The 16,496-nt window shown below is 39.7% G+C and overlaps 1 long non-coding RNA gene across 1 annotated transcript; it reads left to right on the top strand.

Moving 5' to 3' along the window:
- Positions 1-2,111: 2,111 nt before the first annotated feature.
- LOC139076043 (uncharacterized) lies at positions 2,112-5,064 on the top strand. Its single transcript, XR_011527272.1, has 2 exons — positions 2,112-2,235; positions 4,794-5,064. It is a non-coding gene; the product is annotated as an uncharacterized lncRNA (long non-coding RNA).
- The last annotated feature ends 11,432 nt before the right edge of the window (positions 5,065-16,496 follow it).

Genomic DNA, 16,496 nt, shown 5'->3' with positions numbered 1-16,496 from the left:
AGAGGCAGCATGATGGACGGGATGGATGTCAGAGTGGAGAGAGACAGTGGTCTAACTTTAGTTAAAATAGAGTACTTTTGAAATTTTAAAAACATGGCTATGAAGATGAGGCTTTTCCAAAACCAGTCTTAAAGTTTGAACTTCATTAGTTTCTTCACAAAGCCACCTCTGTTCTTGACAAAAACAAGCTGAGGTAGAAAAAAAATCCCACATGAACTGCATGGTACTATACAGACCAGATCTAATTTTCAGAATTCAATAAATTTTGAAGTTACTCTTGATTAAGAAGTGTAGTCACTGTGTGGCTTCATCTTTGCTGAGAGAAAGAGCAAGGATATGGATCATTCTATCCCTCCAGTCTTCTCCAGTTCCCATGATTCCATGATTCTTCTTAAAAAATATCTCGGCACACAACTAAAAATGCACAGCTATGTACTGGGGGGCTTCGGGGAGAAAAAGGAAAAATTAAAAACTTAAAAAACAATATCTTGAGTGCATTCAATGTCTCAGAAAGGATGATGGAGACTCTATGCTATCCACTTGAACCTGAACTGGAGGAAGGTTCCCACTGTCAAAAGAGCATTGATGGTGAAGGGGAAGTTGGCTACAGGGCTAATGTCTAAGTCATGCTAGTAGTGATGGCTTCAGGAGGGGTGGCTGTGATGGGAAAGCTGGAGCACCCACCCCCACGCACACACACTGGGGCCTCCAACACAGAGAAACTTCTGCATCGCAAATTAGATTGCACTTAGTTTCACCTCTGAATCATGGGTAGGCTCAGTTCTTCCTGTTTTTTATTTTTATCATTTGTCTCTGTTTGACATGGTATTAATGGATCGTTTTCACTCAGATGGTACTATGCTCTGAAAATAAAGCCTTAACTATAAAGAGCAAAGAATTCAGCAATGACATCTGTCATTCTTTAATTAATTAGAGTGCCCCTAATAAGACCCAGAAGAACAAATATCACATCTGAGCACAATTACATTATATCTGCATGATGCCCTGCACGTAGCAGTTCTGGGCTTCCTGTTTTTCCATATGTTACAGAAATATAGATAACTCAGAGCATGTCACAAATTTAATCAATGTTAGATTATAGAAACCAAGCCTAAAGTTAGGCTTTAGAATTCAGTTTTGTAAATACTCAGTGGAGGGACTTTTGCTATTTGAGGAGTTTAAAATGTCTCAGTGGAAATTGAAGTAAAGTAATTAGGTGGCAGTCAGGGAATAATTATGTCAGTGTTTTGTAACATGATTGTTTTTACTAAGTCCCACATTAGTCTAAATTGTGGTGACTTTATGTCCAGAATTTTTGGGAACAGTCCTGGTTTCAAATTTGCTGTCTCATCCCGCACAGCACCCCCCCACCCCCCCGCTCCAGCCACCCCAGGGAGGCTTATGTTTGTCACACCATGGTGACCAAATCTTTGGTTTAGAAAATATAAACATAGAAAAATTTGGCTAAAGAGAATATGTACTTTACTTCCTAGCATCGTTTTTTAATTGCTAAAGCTGCAAAGGTAAAAGAGAAAAGCTGATATAAATACTGTAAATCAAGAGGCAATCCAATAGGATCTCTGTGGCAGAAGGCTTTCATGTTAATAGTGAAATTTGGGAAGAATCTTTAAATCAGCTTTTAAGAAATTCACCATAGCTTGAGCCAAATGTGTGAGTAACATTCGGTGCAGGTTGATTTCTGCTACTTTTACTGGCAAACAATGGCCAACTGCCAAAGTATGGTCAACCCACACAGCTGTTTTCAATGATTCATTTCCCGTGATTTCCCAGCTGACCCATTCAGAAGGGGAACAGCAGGTTTCAAGCTGCAGTTGCTAGCCTCATTGCTGCAAAGAGCCCTCCCCTTCAATTGTGGGAGTATTTGAAACGCTTAAGCGAGGGGCAGTTACCCTTGGAAACAAATTCCATGACTGGAGTGTAAGCAGGCAAGAGAGGTTGAGAAGAAACTGAAATGTTGATTTTGTGGTGAGGTGCTCCCCATGGCTCTGAATCATAGCATGCTTACCTCTTCAGCTTTCTCTCACACTACACCCAGACTTTAGCCCAACATTCCAACCACTCTGGCAGTTTCCAAAATACAGAAGGTTCTTTCACCACCCATTGGTACCACTGGCTGGAATGTTCTTTCCTCTTCTTTGTTTGAGAACCTCCTGCCACCGCCAGGGTGCAACCCAAATATTGCAGACTCTTGAAGCTGCTCGAGAACCCTCCAAGGTAGGTTAGAACTACCTCATTCTTAATGGGGGATATTGGCCACAATGGGGTGAAAATTGGCTCTTGGAAGGTAAAAAATCCTACTTCTTTAATGTATAAAGCACAGATATACATAAAGTACATAAACAAACATGCAATTTATCTGTAGTATGACAATTTCATTTTGGGGGTAGCGATTAGAAGAAAATATGTAAAAAGGCTCCTTAAGTGAGCATTAATGATAACAGTTTGAGAAACCCTGGGTTACACGCTCCTTTGTGTCCTATGAGCATCCCAGTTAGCTTGTTTTAAGTCACTGATTTTGGATGGTGTGCTGCTCGGCATTATTGCAGCAAAGGCTGACTGATACCCCTTTTTCAAAGGCCTTCCTCCTCCCACTCCAGTCGTGATTATAAGTCTCTTGAGAGCTGGGACACTGTCTTGCGCTCCACTGCCCCCTCAGGACCAGGCAGAGTGCTGGAATGTAGCCGTAGCAGGTACTAAGGAGATGTTTGCACGACAGCTTTGACAAGATCGTGGCTTCTCAGGCCTGCTCAGGACTTTTACACCCATTGTGCTCTATACAGGAGGCGTCGGTCCTTTCTCACTCTTTCAGCACCTATGATTTGATGTGATGAAGTTCTATGAATTTTTATTCCATCTGCAATAGCCAAAGGACTGACTCAAATTTGAACATAGAGTGGGGATGGGTCCTGTTCAAATATCCAGTGGGTGCTTTTGCTCAGCCGTGTGAGGGTGTTTGACATGACCTGTCTCCAAAAGTCATGGTGTACCCCCGGGTAACCATGTCTCCGTCAAGGACAGCATTTTCACTGTAACATTAGTTGATTCAGAAGTACTGGGTACCAATTTGCAGCCATATTTGCAGCTTTCTGTAGCAGCGGCACAGATCCCTGTGACTGCTTTAGATTTCTTGAAAGTCAGTATTGGAAAACTCTCCTTAAAATGATTTGTACATATCATTCTTTTATTTTATGTAGCTCTTTTATCAATATCCTGCATTAAAATGATGATGAAGCAGCATAAGATAATGACGGAAGATAGCCAACTCTATGGAGCATGTACTATGTCCCATCCATTTTGCTAAGTATTGTCCATCCGTACCCTCATTTAACTCTCCCAATAGTCCTATGAGACTGGTGTTACTGTTTTCCTGAACAACAGATGAGGAAACTGAGGATTAAGACAATGAAGCAATCCTCCCAAGGACCCACAGCCAGAAGGGGGAAAGCTAGAATCCAAACCCAGGACAATCTGACTCCAGAGCCTAAGGTTTTAAAGCACGATGCCAGTACAAAACAAAACAAAACAGAAAGTTTCAAAATACATAAATAAAATGCTGCATTCTAAAAGCATCTAAATGATGGTGATTATGATTACTGTTAACAAGATGAAATAAATGGACAGCACATTTCAATCTGCAGAGCAAGATGAAATTTTGGCTTGGGATATGTGCACAGCATTCCAGTTTCAGGTCTATATGTGGAAAATTGACTGTCCCCAAAGGTCAGAAGTTGAAAAACAGATCCCAAGGAAAATATTGCAATGTGTTAAAGAATTTGCATAATGAAGCTTGTTTGAAGTTATTGTTTATAGAAAAGTGTGTGTGGGGGGGCGGTTGGTGAAAGGAGACGAGAGAGAGTAGGGAGGAAAAGACTAAAAGAAAAGGTTTCAGTTCTTTGCCTTTGAGTCTCCACTATCCCCCCACTCCGATTGCTAGCATCAATCAATTTTTTTTCATAGAAGTTGGCGTCACAATAGGACATCAGTGATTAAAAAAGAAAAAGAAAAACCCAAATGTGGAAAGTGAGTTCATGGCTCAGAGAGTGAAATTAGAACAGACCTTTTCCATTTCTAGGAGACATTACATTTTCCATGTGGCAACATTTCACCTGGTCCCTTTGAACGATTCAGCCACATTTTGTAGGCTTTAAAAGCAATATGGAAGAGAATGGTATTCCTTAAACTTAAGTGGCATAAATTTTTTTAAATTGTGGCTCTAAAACAGAGGGGAACGGTGATAAAGGCAAAATAGAATTCAACTCTTTCACTAAGAAATGTCTCCCAAATGAAATTTCAGATTTTATTCTTATCTGAAAACTCCTTACTGCCCAGGAAGATTTTGTGAACAAAAACTGATTTTCTAAGACTTAGCAGTGATGCTGGTTTACTCCTATTTTTCCGCTGTTTTGTTACTGGAAGACAAACAGTCTAGTTGAAGGTATGGTCTGGAGTAAGGCTTACGACCACTGTGTTCATGGGCAGATGACTTACCCTCTCTGACCCTCAGTTTCCACACCTACCAAATCGGGCAATAATATTTACTTCCATGGGTAGTGATAAGTTGAGCGAGGAAGTATATATATGAAGGGTCAGCTCAATATTTTTTTCCCTTCCTTCTTGTCCTACCTTCTACAGTTGTAAAGTAATTTGGTTGGCAATATTTTCTCTAATGTTTCTTCCCACTTTGTAGTTCTATGGTAGTTAATTCACATTGTCAGAGATATTTTTTATACTCCTTGGCTTTCCTGATTGAGTTTCCTGTAAAATTTTCACAGGTAATTAGAGAACAGAGGCAAACAGGAAAGAAGGTGTGGAGGAAATATCACGGTGTGGTTTTGTGTGTACAGCTGACCCCTGCTGCTTGTGGTCCGAATTAAGAAAAGCTGCACAGTCACCCCAAAACCGGAACTTTTAAAGTCACTCTGCAAGTTCTAGTTGAACAGATATTTCTCAAGAATGCCAGCTGGAAAGGAGGATGGAAGGCTGTGAGGGACACAGAAAAAAGATACCAAGGGTTATAAATAAATAAAAAAATCATTTCTTTAACTCTTTTTTTATTGGGAGGCATTTATCAAACATATCATGTGCATTACATTATATAATCCTTTCGATAATTTAGGACAGAAGCATATTAACCCCATTTTGCAGATGAGAGAACTGAAGTTCTCAGAAGCTAAGTAACTTCCCCAAGTTTAATCAGCTAGTTGGCGTCTCGGCCAAGATTCCAAGCCCATCTGGAGGATCCAAAGGTGGTCCATTTTACAGACTGATTCCAAGTGATATATGAGCCAGGATGTATAATTCAAACTAGTTTAAGCAAAAATGGGGAATATATTAATTCTCATAAGAACCAGTCCCAGAAATAACTAGTTCCAGTGGATATATACACCGTTGGCTTGCCTGCACGCCTTCTTTACTTCCATCATTCCACACCCCCTCCCTTCTTCTCTCTCACTTCCATCTCTCTCTATTTCCCACAGTTGGAACCCATGGCCACAGGCAGCTTCAGTGTCATATCTTACAACTACATGACAGGGGAAATGGAAGGCTTCCCTGCCTTCTCCTGAGATAAACTGTAGTCAACCTTCAAAACCAGAAACCAGTTTAAGAGGCAAAGTGTTTATTTGAGATCAAAGAATTGCAACTCAGGGAGCACAGATTTAGGTAGAAACCCAAATAGTGTCCCAATTACAGGGTAAAAGAGGAGGACTTTTATGGGGAAAGGAAAGAGGTAATTATATGAAAAGAGGAGGAAGAGGGAAAAAAAGTCTTCTACAGGTGTTAATAAGCTAGTTTATTCTTTAGCTATATATGGCTGGTTACAAATTCTGTCTTCAGAAAGAAAGTCCATAATCATCATCTTTGTGGTCAGGATGTCTGCTTTCCTGTTAGCCTTACAAACAGTTGTTTGGAAGACCGTGTTGGTTTGACCCAGTCCAAAGGTCTGGCCCAGTTCAAACAGTCCAGAGGTACTAGGGGTAAGACATACAGGCAGTTCCTCTGAAATGGCTGCTCCGGCTCTATTTTAAAATGGCTCTGCTTATGTCAACTTTTCACACTGTTTAGGAAAGGGCTATTATTGTTCTGGTTCAGCTACCTTTCCATTTCGGAAACAATAAGAGTATACGTGGAGATGGCTACAATGACTGGTTCAGGCTGGGTCACGTGCCTGCATTTGGGACCTGGGGTCTGTGACATTGGAATTGGAAACCCCTTGCAGAATCACAACACTGGAGGAGAAGCGACAGCCCAAAAAGAAAAGAATTGTTGTTTGGGGCCAGGTAAAACAACAAATGACCACTCTCTAGGTCGGGAAAAAACATGGACTTTGAAGGTGGGTAGAAACAAGTTTTAACTCCATTCTGCTGCTTCCTGGATGTTTGGCATTGAATTTGAGTCACAATGGTAAGTGAGATATGAAGTAATAAATCCGAGCATGGTCAATGCTGATAAGTAGTTGCTAAATGAAAGGATAATAAAGTGCTGGGTAAATGCAAGTTTCTAATATTAGTATAACTTTGATCTTTAAATTTTCCTTATCTGGACTTATAATTTCAGAACTTCCCCCGTCCCCCTCACTCCCTCACTGTGGCTACTTTCCTCAGGCTCTGTGTTCAAGTAGATTATAAGCTCCTGGAAAGCAAGGACAGTATTTTCTGCATCTTTTGTAGTCCCAGAACTCCTAGCAAAGGGTTGGGCATAGCCCTGTGTTAACAGCACTTGTTTAAAAGGTACTTGTTGGGGCCAGCCCGGTGGTGTAGTGGTTAAGTTTGTGTGCTCTGCTCCAGTGGCCGAGGATTTGCAGGTTCAGATCCTGAGCACGGACCTACACACTGCCCGTAAAGCCATGCTGAGACCACATCCCAAGTACAAAGTAGAAGAAGACTGGCATAGATGTTAGCTCAGTGACAATCTTCCTCAAGCAAAAAGAGGAAGATTGGCAACAGATGTTAGCTTGGGGCCACTCTTCCTCGCCAAAACAAAAGTACTTGTTAACTTATATCATTGAAAAGATTTACAGCTTCATCACATTGGAAGTCTGCACTCAAATTTAGCACCGCTTGCACTAGTGTTCTAGGTCCTGAACAAATAAGTATATCTGAGAATAGGTATTCAGACTGTTAATGTTCACTTTTATCTAAAAGGTGCAAACGAGTGACATTTTATCAATATTTTTGGCTTAAAGTTGCAAGGTTATGTTAAATCATTTTCACGTTCAATAGTATTGTTGCCTTGAAAATGAGGAATATTATGAATGTTAAGCACTTACAACCTACCCTGCATTAGGAGTTTAATTCTGTTCTTCTCATGATCAGTTTTCATACATTTCCATGTATTAATTATGTTCACACTGATGTTCTAAAATAACCTTAGCCAAGCTCATTACATATTTTGATGGAAAAGCACTTAAATCCAAATGACAATTTACATTTACCTTTCTAAAACAGATTTGTAATGGCTGTTAAAGACATTTCCCTAAATAGACTCTGATTTTGAAATTCTAATTGAATTTTATATTTTGTCCGATAAAAAATAAGCCCATCATTATTTCAGCTGAAATTACTGGTGTCTTCCCCCATTAATCATGGCTTAAAACACGAGATACTGTTCCTTGTCCTTTTGTCAGTGGGTTAAAACTCTCTGTGAATGCTGTGAACTGTGGGTGAGCACTGAAGGGTACCTAGCCTTGATCTGCACTGTGAGTGTAGGACGTTCAAGTGTTAAAGGTGCTGGAACATTCATTTGGATGTCAACATTTCTTTTATGTGAAAATGGAAGGCATGAGTCTCCTTCCTTGCATTGCTGATTGTGTTCCAATCGGCTTGAGTCCCTTTTCTTCTTATTACTTTTCAGTTAAGCCTTTGAAGAGCTTCCCATTACTGTAGAATATAGTCCAAACTCCTTAAGATTGCCCTCAAGGACCTGCAGATTCCAGCCTCTGCCTGACTCCCTGGCCTCATCTTGTGTCTCTCTCCCCCATTGCTGCCATGCTCCAGCCAAGTTCTCCTTCAGTTCCTCTAATGAATGCGCCATGCTTCCCACTACTTAACACAAAATATATTCCTATATCTACTCCTGCTGCTTGGAAGGCTCGCTCCATCCTCTCTTCACCTGGCTAACTCTCACCAGCCCATAAATTTCTGCTTAAGCAGCATTTCATCCTGACCTCCCAGACCATGTGAGTATTTTCAAAGGGCTATGTGTTTTAGGTTTAAATTTCTAAAAGTCTAATTAGGGCCTATAATTGTTCCCTTAGAAATGGACAGTTTTGTCCCAAGGCTAGCGGGAATCAAGAATAAAGAGCAGAAGAGCAGGAACAGTTGGATTCCTTAAATGCTATTTGTATTCTTTTTCCCTTCCTGGTTCCCCAGAGGACAAGGTCAAGGAAACAGGAATTGAAGAAGGCAAGGCCTCCCAGGGTGGAGTCACCACAGATGAGCCTACAAATCCAACAGCTTTCCTGGGCTAGTCTGTGAATCAGATGAGTGAGGTGCCCTTCGTGAAGACACAGCAGGGAAGCAGTCCTTGAAACTACTCTGTCTGGGCAATTATCAGTCCCTGCCATCTTCGAGGTCTTCCTACAGCTCTGAGCGCTGCGCTCCTCACTGTTAGCGATGATGCCTCTGGGCACACTCTTAGTCCAATTTAATCTTAGTCTTTTTAGCCAATGCCCTTCTGTCATTATTTTAAATAGTTTACAGAGGTGAAGAGTGTGTGCGCATGTGTGTGTGTATTCTGATGAATACAAACATATTTCAGCTTTTTAATCTTCCATAATCACAAATGACATTTTCACACCGTTTCTGAATCACGCCTGGTGATGTTCCAGAGTCCTGTGAGCAGATAAGAGGAAGGAAGACTCTGCTGTGGTGAAAACTGACCTCAATCTACAATTTCCTGTCTACCACACAGCCCATACTTTCCTTATTAGTGGTATTCCCATAATTAAATATTTATTTTTCTAATTATTTCTTTGATGTTGTTTCCTCCTAGTAGTCTGTACATTTCAGGAGCTTTCGTACTGTCTTTCTTGTTCATTGCTTTATTCTCACTGCTTAGAACATAATAGGTGCTCAATAAATATTTACCAAATGAATGAAAGGATAAAAAGGGGAGCAGAGATGGGGAATAGAGGAGACAAAAGAGCATTCTAACTCTGAATTCCTTACTAGCTCTAGGCCTCAACATTATGTGCTCCTGAATCTCCTCTTACTGTCTTCTCTTGATCCTTATCTCCAAAGGTGGATTTTAATCCCCCATCAAGTATTTATTTAAATGCTCTATAACTGAAAGAAATAAGCCACTCATTTTTGTGATGATGGAGGAACCACTTTAAATATTGGTTTTCAAATTTGGTTAAATCTTGTTGAAATCTATAGGGATATAAGATCTTTTAGAATAAGTTCTATTTTTTTTTTTTTTTAACATACAAGCCATAGAAGTTAACTGTGCATAGTCATCATTGACAGATGCTGAGTCATTCAATGTACATTTCAAATAACACAGTAGCTGACAGATAGATGCTGGGTGCTGCTTTGAGATGCAGAGGAAAAAAGCAAAATTATGTTAGAGCAGAAAAATTATTTGCAGTGGTACAAATGACCATGGAGATTCACCCGTGGGACTATAGACTGCATGTTCGGGCTTCCTGTTGAGATGAGGATGGAAAATAAAAGCATGGATTGAGCAAACAGTAAATTACAACAGTACTTCTGATTATCTGAAGACAGAGAATAATGTTCTCACTGGGGCTTGCTTCTAAGTTTCTAACAACCAGTTAGCCTGAAACGTAGAAAAGATAATTTGTCAGTTTAAAACATCAAAATGAGTTGGTAAGACATACTGTAATAGAGCTCTGAAAAATAAGGGAAAGAATTGGTAAACTGTGTGAGTGCCAATGTTCATTCCAGTTGACTGCTCCAGATTAGAAAAAGGCGCTTCCTGTGAGTGGACAAGGAAGGATCAGACAAGATGCTCAGGTAGGATGCAGACAGGGCCACAGCAAGGGCCATCTATCAGCTCTCGCTCTTCCCTCTTGGGCAGGCACTTTTGTGCAGTGCACAAACCATCCCACCGTAAGCTGTAGCTCTACTTCCAGCTTTAGCAAGACATGAAATAAATTGATAAAGTTGAGTGGGAAGGATCCCTATTGTACCTTGATACTCTCTTTACACATTTATTCTCTTTTAATTAGCTTGAGAGGCAATTTAACAAAATTATTAAAAACATGGGCTTTGACGTAAGGGAGAGCTACATTTAAATCCTGAATTTATCACCCACTGGTTCTGTGATTATTTACTCTCCTCTCTGAGTCTGGATGACCTCCACTACAATATTGAAATAATAGTGTCTTCATTAGCAACCTGTTGTAAGGATTAAATAAAATGAGACGTGGATTGTGCCTAGCACACTCTTTGGTATGTAGTAGTTGCCTGGGAAATGACAGTTACTGCTATATTGGTTAGTTAGTTTGAGTTTTTTGCCATTGTTGTTGTTGTTTTAAGATTGGCACCTGAGCTAACATCTGTTGCCCATCTTCTTTTTTCCTTCTTCTTCTTCTTTTCTTCTTCTGCTCCTTCTCCTCCTCCCCAAAGCCCCCCACTACCTATTTGTGTATTCTAGTTGTAGGTCCTTCTGGTTGTGCTATGTGGGACACAGCCTCGGCATGGCCTGATGAGCGGTGTCATGTCCACAACCAGGATCCAAACCAGGGAACACCTGGGCGGAGAGCTCAAACTTAACCACTCGGCCACAGGGCCAGCTCCTAGTTTGGGGGTCTTTTTATGGTAAATTTAATAAGAAGGCTTTTTAAAAGGAAGAATGCTTATCTTGATCTGAGTAAAACCACACAGATCAAGCCATGCCCTACACAACTTCAACAATTGGTGGCAATATATCAACATTTCAAATAATTAAGTAACATTTTCTTGAATACTTAATTATGACCAAATAATAATGACAATTCAATGGATAGGAGCTCCCTGCTCATCTTCAACAATAGGAAAAGATATAACGAATTGTCCCTATTCATGAAGTGCCTTGAACATCAACTGGTCTTAAAAAATGCAAAATATACTCAATCCAGGAAGGGATATCGACTACACACATAGAAATGTCCACCTAACTTTTCATACTTCAGCAAATATTACAACTGTTCTTATTTAAAAATATATTTTATCATACCTTCATTTTCCATAAAATGAAGAAGTTTATCTCACAGACACACATACACAGGGACACACACACACACACTGCTTGTGTGCAGGTATCAGAGCACACAAAATAGAAAGGTGGTAGGATGCGGGGCTGGTACTTCATATTTCAGCCCTAACTCCAAAAGCAGTTATTTTGCAAATGGGTTTCAAAAAATAATTACATTAATCAAAACTCTATTTTACATCAGTATTGATTTCACCCACACCCAATTTACAATCTGCCTCTTTAATTGCCTGCCTCTCACTTCTCTGGGCTAAGAGTACATATACATCTGTATCCCACAAATATGGTCAAGGTTCTCCTTTGAAATAAGACGTCTAAGAACCCAAATACAAAGCAACTGGAATTAAGTTCATTTTTTCCCAGCCCTGTTTCTCATTAGACCCGCTCCTGAAATTCTTTGGTCTACTCTGGCTTTTTATTTACATTTGCTGTATAAGCCAATGATGATTGAATTATATTTAGTTCTCTGAAAACTGATAAATTACTTCATTCTTGGCATGATATCTTAAACCACAAAAATTAAATGGCAACTAAGATTTTTAGAAGCAGCTTAAAAAGCTAATATTAAAGTGGTATGAGATATCAACAGAGAGTATTTGTAATTCAGTGAGAGAGGGAAAATAAATAGTAAACTTAATAAGGGTTAACATTTGGGGGAACTTGAGTAGAGAGTGAATAGTAATTCTTTGGACTATTATTGAAGTTTTTTTGTTAGTCTGAACTTATTTTAAAATAAAAACAGTTTTAAAAAATAAGCCAGGTAAGATTTTAAATGGTGACTCATGATCATTTAAGACAGTGACTATGTGGCGTGATTTTGAGGAATGGGGGTGACTAATGAGACTCACAGATAAAGTACTCAATATGAATCCATTCAATAACACCCCACACTGAAGCTCAGTCATCTTTAAAACACGTTCATCTCAGTGTAGTAAACCCCGGTTAAGATTTAAATAATTTTAAATTCTGAGCCAGCCCTGATGGTGCAGTGGTTAAAGTTTGGTGTGCTCCACTTCAGCAACCTGGGTTTGGTTCCTGGGCATGGAACAACACAACTTGTCTGTCAGTAGCCATGCTGTGGCAGTGGCTCACATAGAATCCCTAGAAGCACCTACAAATAGAATATACAACCATGCACCAGGGCTTTTGGAGAGAAAAAAAAAAGTGATTTCAAAATCCAACACTGGTCTTCCAAGTCACCACCACCAGCAAAATAAGGTGAAATACAAAGAAAATAAAATATGACAGCTTTCAAATAAATTTTGCTTTGAACACAATTCCAGCCAATATCAAATATCCTTGCTTACCATTTCCAAAGAGAAGCAGCCCACTTTGTGGTGACATGGCAATCTCATCCGTGTCGTACTTATGATCAATGTGCTTTTTTTCTAGTTATTGGGCTTTTTAATCATCTCAGTTGTCTCTGGGAAACCTACCAGCCTGCACAGCCTGTGTCCCTCCGTGCGCTCACAACTCTCACTTGAGAACAGGGCCATGTGCAATGGTAAACATGGCCTCCCACAAAAACGTGCAGGGGAAGTGGGTGTGCCCCCTGCAAAGGCTCTTATCCTTTCTTCATTTCAACATCATGGCATTTTATGGCTTCCCTCAAGAGGCAATTCCAATTATCCTCACAGTTTATCTGGGTTTCTGGAAAAATCTGTTTGCAAGTCGTCCCCCTTCTCCATTTCCCCTGGCAACTGGTTTACTGAGGAATACGTTTTACCTTTACATTTTTATTTCTGAGGAAAAACTGCTCACTAGACATTTGCGATTCCCTGAGAGAGACACACACAAACAGGAAGACTATAAAATGGAAAAGGATAAATTGGGACACCGTGATGAACATGTACTGCAATTCTGTTATCCTGACCTATTTTTAAAAGCTAGAGAAAGAACAAGTTCTGTTCGCCCTCCTAAGTAATTCCCTGGGAATTCTCTCAGTGCGGAGGTTTCATGCGGAGCGTAAAGGAGCTCTCTTGATTCCTGGTACAGAAGTTCAGCTTTTTAAATTTACAAGAGAAATGACTATAATTATTCTTTACCTCTCAAAAAATATTCTCTTTTGGTAGCTCAGGGATGGCAACAGCTGTCAAACCTTAGACTCGAGTACTATCGGTAAGGTCACTATATTTCCCAGATTCCTTAATTTTCTGAAAGTGTTAAATTCAGAATGTTTTGAAAATTAAAAAAGAAAAACAAGATATTTCACTTTTCAAATTCCTTCTATTGCCTGCTTATGTGGAGTAGTCTCCTTTTGAGGAGAGAAACTGGAAATCATTTGGAACATGATTTTAGTATTATGAAGAGAATATAATGTAATCTATTCCAAAGAACATATTCACCCCAAAACCTTTCAATTGCAGTCAATTCCAAATTAATTGTGAACACTGGGGACAGAGAGACCACAACCAGTGAAATTCCAGGATAATATGAATCTTTATTTCACTTCCTTCTTCTTGTTCACCCTGCTCCTTCCTGCCACAGGGTCTTTGCATACGCTGTCCTCTATTGCACAGAATAATGCTTTACTCAAGTTCATCTTTTCTTTATCTCTTTTCTTGTACCTATATATAAGTCTTACCAATAATTCAAAGGATTGAATTCAACAACTATTTATGCAGCCAATAATGGACAGTACTTTGTTGGCATTTAGAATATAGGAATGAACAAGATGAAGGCTTTACAGCCAGCAAAGAACACATCTACAGACTCAAACACTATTCCAGCAAGATCAGCACTCTGACAGAGGCACATATGGAGTGGGAAGCATCATAATATGGTGGTTAAGAACAGGTGTTCTGGAGCCATGCTGCCTGGGTTTAGTCCTATTCTGTCACTTACTAGCTGTGTGACCATTAACAAGTTACATATCCTCTCTGGGCCTTAGTTTCCTCACCTGAAAAATGAGGATGATGATAATACTGTATCTACCTCAAGGGTTGCTTTGATGATTAAATTATGTTATATATATATATTGTGCTTAGAAGAGTACCTGTGTCTAGTAGGGTTGGTTCTTATTATCAATGCTACAGGGGTCCATATGAATTCACGACTAATTCTACCCAGAGACTTTTCAGAGATGTGGCATTAGATTTGCATTTTTGAGGGCACACAGGTGCAGAAATCAGACTTCTTTTTCAAACCTCTTAACAACACCACAAGGCATTTCCAAATTTTGAATTGCCAACTCTAAGTTCTAAGTTTCAACCCAAAATTCTTTGCCTCAAGTTCTCTTCCTTACTCTTTAAAGAAATCGGTACTTTCTATTTTAAACAAATACTATGAAATCATCTCAGAATTCACCCCAAGAATGATCCTAGTCTTGGAGGAAGCGTTCTCAACCAAAGTGTTAGTTATTTCAGTGTAAAACATCTGGAACATGTGTCCCCGGTCTCCCTGGATGGCACCTGGGCTCAGAATGAAGGCAGGCGGTGCTCTACCAGGGCTTGGAACCTTCTGGAACAGGCCACTGTCTCGCGCTGTTTGACACACTCGCTGAGAGGGAAAAGTGGCTGGCTGGATTTATTCACCATTAATTATTACTCCATCTGTATATTCAAGAATTTCAGACCATCATGAATTACTGTGATTTCTAGTCACATCCAACCAGCAAAAAGCTGTCCCTTATGTATCAAGAAAACGGCAAACCTCAAATTGGTGAGTTCTCTTTTCCTGGACAGACTCTGTGCCATCTGATCCTTGAAAGAGCAAAAGGAGAGTGTCCTGAAAGTTGAAGCTGCCTTATATTTCTGTAAATTTAAACATGACAAAATAAACTGAAAATTCCAAATATTTAAAACCTTGAGTTTACATTGGAATTGAGAGAACTGAAAACACTGCTCTGTTGGGCATAAAAGGCAGCCTTGGTAAGAGATGGAACAGTGTAAAGTGTTCAGTCCTGGGATGATAGAATAAATATGAATTCAACTTACTTCCCTGTGGAAAGGTTCAAAATCAAAGCAATGCCATAAACGTTTTATTTTCCCATAAACTGATAGCCTTTTAAATTATTTCCGTACATTTATGAATTCTCTCAAACATTACTTAAAAATATTTAAAAATAAAAACTAAAGTGTGGCAGCATAGAAGTGATTTAATTGTTTTATGATGAAGAAAAGGAGGTTAGAGTTAGTGTTCTGTGAATGAAGAGCTTTGACAAGATAGAAAGTGGGCCTCCCAGGGCTCCATCCATTATGGTGTGACTCAGTAAGCACATTTATTCAAGGCCCACTATGTGGTAGGGTTTTATATACGATGTAGATTTATTTCCATCCTCAAGGCGTGTGCCAGGAAACAGATGACTGAATACACGGATATGACACGGTTTAGGAAATGCCAAGACGGAAGCTTGTATCAGATGCTACGGGGACCTTAGAGGGATCTAACTCGACTCAGGTGAAGAGGAAAGGTTGTCAGGAGAAGAGTACCGGAGAAGGTAATGCTGAACTCCTCCTCATCTTGAAGGATGAAGTAGCATGGGAAGATGGAGGGTGCAGGGAAGGGTCTCCAGGCATGAGGAGAAGCAGGAGCAAAGTCCTAGAGCAATGAATTCATGGTGCATTCAGGAAAAAAAGGATGTCTCCGAATACTGCAGTATGGGAATGCAGTATGAAATGTAGGGCATGGCCAGGAGTGGAACTGGAGATCTAGCCTGGGACCAGATCCTGAAAAATGCTAAGGAATGTAAACTTCATCCTTTGAGGCTGTGCGGGATGTGGAAGCCCCCACAGATAGATGACAGGATGAAATCAGAAAAATCTCTCTGCCACAATGAGGTAAGGAGCTGGAGAGCAGGACACGGAGATCAAAAACAAGATTCCCATGGAGCTGCTGTAATAACCCTAATTAATTTTTTTAACTTTTTATTTTGAAATAATTATAGGTTCAAAAGGCACAGCAAAAATAGTAAAAAGAGATCTCATGTATCCTTAAGTCAGCTTCCTCTAATACTAACAACTTACATAACTATAACGGGTTATCAAAATCAGGCAACTGACACTAACACAATACTATTTACTAGATTATAGACCTTACTCAAAATGTTATCAGCTTTTACATATCTATAGTTGTATGCAAGTTTATCATATAATATAGAGATTCTTGTAATGACCACCACAATCAAGATAAAATCCAAGTGAGTTTTGATAAGGACTTGAACAAAAAAATGGAGAAAAAGGAGAGATTCAATAAATATTTAGAACCTAAACTCTAAATAGTTCAATTCTGGAGTCAGCCTGCCCGAGGCTGTGTCTCAG

Source organism: Equus przewalskii, chromosome 15 (genome assembly GCF_037783145.1).
Source record: "Equus przewalskii isolate Varuska chromosome 15, EquPr2, whole genome shotgun sequence".
Classification (NCBI taxonomy): domain Eukaryota; kingdom Metazoa; phylum Chordata; class Mammalia; order Perissodactyla; family Equidae; genus Equus; species Equus przewalskii.
This window is presented reverse-complemented; position numbering and strand designations above follow the sequence as displayed.